A 6,988-nucleotide genomic window follows, 5' to 3' on the forward strand; every position below is an offset into this window, starting at 1 on the left:
ATTCTGAAAGGCAGATAAGAGACAGTATATATATATATATATATAATGTGTCTGGGACTTGGCTGGTATTTTCTAGAATAGCTGACAAAGCAATGTTTTTCTGTACTGTTGCCTTAAGGAGTAGAGATGAGGGCACAAGCAAATAAAAGCATGCAGTTTGTAGCTTAGCTTCACTATTTTCATCAGGCACTTCTGCACAGAACACCATAATGAACTTGTACTTAAGTAATGGCTTTTCAGGCTAGCAGCTTCTATTGGGTAAGGACAGGCCTGTGATACGATCACTTGTGATTGCCATTTCCCCCCTCTCTAGACCCTACCACCTATAGCAAGCCCAGACAAGACTTAAGCAACTGTTTTGCTGATTAAGGATACCAATTAAACTCGGACACCAGCATGGAAAGAGTAGGCATATTTTACTGGTGATAACCAAATAATACAGAAGACATGCAGTAAGAAAAGACAGAATAATGCACTTAAAACAAACAAATAGGAAAATAGAGGATAATGTATGAAATCATTACTACATGAGAGAGATAATAGTGATTAAGAAAGATCCCTCACCACTTGCATACGTTACCATCATCCAGATCCGCAGTTGCTGGGAGTCCCAGTTACAGCGAGGATTTGGAGAGCCTGTCCTGGCAAGTGGGAAGTCCTGCACAGCACCTCCACCCATAGGTGAGGCTTCCAAAGTCACTGTGAGCAGGTCCAGCCTTATACCCCAAAATCACCAATCCAGAATAACTTGTACCTTTTTTTTGAGTGGAAACATCTGGTTTCATCTTCCTGTTGGATTCCACCCAGAGCCTGGCCAGGGCTTGGGGGGCAGACCAAGGGAGTTTCTAACAAGGCCGAACACTTGGGTTCTCAGCCTTGAACAAGGCTAAACAAGGAAAGTTGGATACATTCTCTCTGCATTTCATCCTCGCTACTGATTATATTCTGTCTAAGCTGCATCTTTCACTAGTAAGCATACACACTTTGCTAATGACTACATACTAAGGTAGCAGCTTTGGCTCAGGGCCTGTTCAGGCTTCAACCCTTAGCACTTTTTACATCAGCATAGGTGGTTTGTTATAGCCTAGCACAATACCTACCAGCATAATAGTTATCAGTAATAAAATACACAGAATTCATCTATAGGTCAACTCTGACTGGGGCCTGTTGTCCAAACCTTAGCACTTCAGCAACATGCTATATAGCAAAAATGCTTACGTCTGCTCTGTGGCAACACTACAGTAGCTGCTGTCAAATTGGAACAAGTGTGCTTTAAGCTGCCTTTATCCCTAGAAGCAAGCACAGACTGCTTGCATGAAAAAGATTAATCATTTTCATTCACCTAATTGTGTCAGGTTTGGAGAAGTCCACCCAAAAAAAATGCCTTGTTACAGTATGGTTAATGATCACTTTGAGGCATGTTTATGATAACTTTGAGGCGTGTTCTTGTAACTGACAAATTTGTAGTGTAATATGAAAAAATTGCGTGTGAGGGACAGAGGGATGTGTGTGTCTCCAGTCTGGCCACATGCATGTTCTAACAAGTGGTCTCAACCCAAAGGTTCCAGGCAGTTTTGCATTTCTGCCTAAACCAGTTAGAGCATCACTTAACCTTGCGTGTGATAATGATTTGGATTTAAAAGAACTGAGACTCTTCATATATAAATGGCATTTGCTCTTGCAAGCACACACTTACCAGATGATGCAGAAGCCCTTACTTCAAAACAAAGTTTAGCATGTGATGTTACTATAGTTACTGTAAATAATAGTCCAGGGCAGCAAAAGCATCTTTGTATGTTGTTAGATGAATAGTGGTTTTCTGCAAATTCATGTACCAAAAGAAGCCTCTTATCTCCTTGCTCTAAAGAAAGAGAAAGCCTTCTAGCAAATTCCATTTTATATCTTATTCTCACATCCAGCAAGGGAGATGAAGAAGCAACTACTTCTAAAGAAGCAATTGAATGTACTATAGTGCTGTTCCAAAGAGGTTCCATATTATCCCTTGCAAACTGCAGAAATGAAATCTCTGCCATAACTCTAATGAGATGTATTTAGACCTTATGCTCTAATTTACACTTTTTATGTCAGCACACCAATTTGTTGCCATGGGACTGGCCTTCAGCCAAAAATAATTTGCTTTCTGGAAATGCATATGTGGATTTTGTTCATCTGCTTTTTGCCTGACTCCAGCTAATTTGTTACAGATGACACATGAAACGATTGCATCTCCCTGCTACCTTGAACAGCCAACTCAATGACAGCATAACTTAAAATCTTGCTAAATGAGTGACTCCTTCCTCACTTCATTCATCAGAGATTGCACGGAACTGACTGCTCTTGAACCAAATAAAAAGCTTCCTACATCCAACAGCATTCTAGAGCACTCTTGACTTGGCATTTTCCAGGATTTCTCTGCTGAAGGTCATCTTTTGGAATCATTCTAGGTTCGGATAATTAATCCTAAATTAATCCTTCCTTCGAGCCACTATGAAAACCTTCTTAAACCTTCCTGTCTTCTGTCCATAGAGCCCACAGAGAGACTGGAAGCCCTCTCAGCTTTATGTACTGCTTTATTAACTTGGCTTCTTTCCAAAATAAGGGTTATTTTTAATATGGATCTGTGTTGGGATCTAGCTATCAGCTGAACCCCACAAGCAATTATTTCAGTAAACTTCTTTAGCCAGCACTAATACTTACCTAAATTCACAGAACACTTACAGTCCTCTCTGAGTGCTGGAGGGAGAGCAATTGAATTCATCTTTCCCTACAAATTCATCCACATTTTGCTATTGACAGATTCTTCTCAGAAAAAAGAACATGAAACAAAGTGAAATTTTACCTTCAAGATAAAACCATCTCATACAGGGAAATGGGACTAAGGTCACACAGGTAACAATGTTTCATAGAAAAAAGCCTTTACACAAATCTATTGTAGTGCTATTTTTGCTTTTTAAAATGGTATTTAAAAATGATTTAAGCTATAGCCTAAGGTGAGAGAGAAAACACCTTTGCAAACACAACTCTGAAGGAGAGAGCCAGGCATAAATACCCTGAGAACATTAGTCATAGAGAGGGCTCATAAAAACAGCCTTAAGGAGAACAGGCATTTACTGATTGTTTCTTACCAATAGGAAAGTCCAGTATTTTAAGTCACCAACAAGCTGTACCACAAATAATTCTCTCAAGCAATACAGAGAAAAAACTAGTTAGCAACCACAGTGGCAGCTCTAGGCCTCTTGCATCTCACCTGCTAGAAAAGCTGCTCCTCTGCCCAGGGCCTGGGTCAAGCTCCTGACTCTGATGAAGGCTTAGTTTGAGATGATGGGAGCAGCCCAAAAGTCTGGAAAGGACCCAGGTATGTGGAAATTGCCCTAGAGAGGCTAGGGTTTCCCTTTGGAGTCTCAGTGCCCTGAAAATATGTCCAGAGATGATGGAAAGAGGCCCAGAGCATAAAGACTAGTATCTTAGAAAAATGTTAAAGAAACTTTTCTCCTAAAATATTTTCCACCTTCTCCAAAAAGACATGAAGAGATAACAAAAAAATGGTGAGCTTCTTGCTAGGGGTGTCTCTATTGAGATAGCTCTTCAGCAGTAGAGGTTGAGGACCACTGTGGTACATACTGGGTAATGTGAAGCAGCATGAGGAATCTACTGCAAACTTGCAGTCTAATTGTGAATGTATTTGTCAGCTTGCAAGCATTAGTGATGCATGGCTGTAGGAAAGTGTTCTCTTTCTGGCCTGTTGATCAGCTAAACGCCTAAGCACAAACTGAGCAGTTATCCTAGATAACGGTTTGTCTCCTAAGCTTCTTCCTGATCTTAGTTACATGAGTATGGATCATATCAGAACTTCTCCCATCTTCTAACAGTGGGGATTTTGGTAGTAGATGTGGGGTTTCGGTGGGCATTTTTGTTATTTAGATTATGCAAGAAAGGCCTTCAGAGATGGATTCTTGAAGAACCTGGTCTCTCTTTCTCAAAAGGAGCCAATGCTGTGTTCTGCAGCAGATGGCACTGTTGTTTGTGTTCAGAGGTGAGTTTTACTTTAATACAAAAAATCTCCCAAACTCTCTTGGTTGCCAGCTATCACTTCAGCTGACTAATGGATCCAGCGTTGCGACAGTTCTTTCTATTTCTAAAGGATTACATTTGAATATACTCTAGTATCTAATAGTGAACTGTTAATGGGAAGATTAAACATTTAAGCATGTTAACATCTAAAAAGTTAACATCTTGTCATTTTAAACATCTTTTATCCAGTAGACACACCAATCTGAATGTCTGTTAGGATGGTTAAGAAAATCCTAAATTAGGAAAATCCTTCTAAGCTATGCTCAATTCTAGAAGAGTTAAGCTGGCAAGCTTCCAGGTAGAATTGATATCCAACTTAACAGTTTAAAATTCAGATTTATAAACTGAGAGGTCAGTATTTCTTTTATTTTTTGCACCTTTAGATTTAGAGCAGAGAAAATGAGATAGATGCTCTACATACAGTGACATCACATCAGCTTCTCAGATGATGTACTTCTGAATACCAGCCAGCCAAGACTGCATTTAATCTCATCACTTTCACAGGTGTTGTCTTTCTGAATTTCTGCCATCATTTAGGCTTGGGTACTTCATATAGGTTCTGAAAATAGACTTGGGTCTGTGTCTTTGAAAGAAAAATATATCTGCATACATTGATTCATTGCAGAGAGAAACAGAAGCAAAACTATAGTTTAATTATGCACAACCAGAACTGCACTCATGGTAGCTTGAGAAATGGGGAAATCCAGATGTCCGAATAGTGTATAGGTAGAGCGAAGTGTGATCTGGGGAAAGCAGAAGTAAAGGACAGGGCTGGTAAATTGTAGTCAGTGTAGAAAATGTTGGAATTGTTAACACAGCAGCAACAGAAGAGCCTGGAGGACACTTGCAGGGCCTTTGGCTCTAGCAGTTAAGCTACCTCACCAAATTAGTTATTTGAATAATGGAGTTTGTTATAAACTGACTTCTTAAATTTGGCTGAGTCAGTTTTATTTAGCAAGCAGCAACAAGCAAAACAGCGCTGGGCGGCCAGGGACTCTCCTGCTCCAACAACGGCCCGCACCTCTCAAGGAATTTTGTCTTAATTTTATACTACAAAGCATTGCATATTCATTAAACGCCTATACATATACATTACCTAATCCCGCCTACTCCCGCTTCGTATGGTAATTAGCTTATCAGTCCTTTACACTTGCGCAGAAGCTGTCAAAAATACGGGTAAGGGTCTCTAAATTATGGGCGGTGGTCGTCTGGGATGAAGGCCGCAGGTCCTCCTCACAGTGTACTTTTCACCCTTGGCCTGGAATGTGATGATCCACTAAGTCTGCAGTGTCCTTATCAGCCTAGGCCCAGCAGTCTCCTTGAATAAGGAGATTTATGGTCGTGAATACTCCCTTGTTGGCTTAATTGAGCGTCTGCAACTCTTCACACCTCTTTGAAGTGCAGATGCTTCTTCTCTTGTTGCTCACCCCCCCCTTCTTCCTGTCACCATATACACTTATAATGTTCAATTAAACATTTGCTTGTTAGTATTACACAACATACAATAGTTCATATGACCGTTTGCTTTTCTATTGTCTTCCTACTGCATTTGATGAACAGACAGTTTGCTACCTATTACAGAGTTCTTAATAGATATGTGAATCCACTAAGTTGGCACATGGCAAGAAAAAAGTGTTTATAACTTCCCTGTTTGAAATTACCTATCTTACGGAGTTATTTAGATAAGATGCTGACATTCATGTTAATTTCTTTTCCTTATTAAAAAATTGCTTAAATCTATAAACCCATATTTTTATTCCTATAGTTGTTTTGGAAAAATAGCAACTGATTTTTGTTGTTGTTTTATGCTCTGAGCTTTAGCACCAGTGACACTTCACTGCTTATTTCGGTGGTAAGAGGGGTGATGCTTTTCCGGTCACTGCACAGCATGCTGCAGCTGCAGGCTGCCTAAACTCTTCTTCTGCCGTGTCCAAAATTTACAATGCAGATTTTGGAACATACATGTGAGTTCATGGATTCAGATTCTCCTGAATATAAATTCCCACAGCCATTTAAGCCTTCCTAAACGTTGGTTTGTGTTTTTTTTTTTCCATTGGAAGGATGTATTTGGCATTAAACATGCACTTGAAATCAGTATAAAGGAGAGTGTCCTGGGTTGCAGTGTATTCTATTACCATCCTCATGAGCTGTTGAAATCAAGTGGGGCAGTGTTTCCTTGCCTCCCCACCCCAGACTATCTTTCTGTTAATGGCCCATCAATGCCATGCAGATGACTCATCATCCCATTGTGAGATGCTCCACCCAGAGGGAGAAAACCAGCATTCCATCCTGGATATAACCTGAGATTCTGAATACCAGAGGCCTCTCTTTTCCACTGGATTTCCAGAGGACAGGAGCTATTTAGCCACCACTGGACTTTTCTGAGGAAGAGCAGACCTTCTTTCTACAGGATCACTGCTTCAGGGGGACTGCAGCCACCATTCTACCAGACTGCTACCATCACCCTGATTAACAGGATGTCAGGTTGTATCCTGACTCTGTTAGTTTAACCCAGTGTTATCTGCCTTTATTATTTTTAATTTTTTTGTTTTAAATTTCCCTATTAAATTGTTATTCTGACTTGGTGTCTCCCACTAGTTTGTTTTCAATATTAAATTGTTATTCTGACTTGGTGTCTCCCACTAGTTTGTTTTCAAACTAGCACATATTTTGGCGCCCAACATGGGGCTGGCTGCTGAGAAAAGTCAGAATTACAATTTTGTATTGTAGAAGCCACCTACTCACTATGATGTTCAACATGCTTATATGGGTCTTGTACATAGCTCTCTATATTTTTCTGCACATGGGGAACCATCTGCCGATTTTAATGCTTCTGTGTAGACCAGGGTATGGTATAAAATTTGCTTTATTAGTCTGTTATGCCTACTGCATGATAACCTCCAAGACAGTGAACATA

Source organism: Athene cunicularia (genome assembly GCF_003259725.1).
Source record: "Athene cunicularia isolate RWA chromosome 8 unlocalized genomic scaffold, athCun1 chr8_part1, whole genome shotgun sequence".
Lineage (NCBI taxonomy): Eukaryota > Metazoa > Chordata > Aves > Strigiformes > Strigidae > Athene > Athene cunicularia.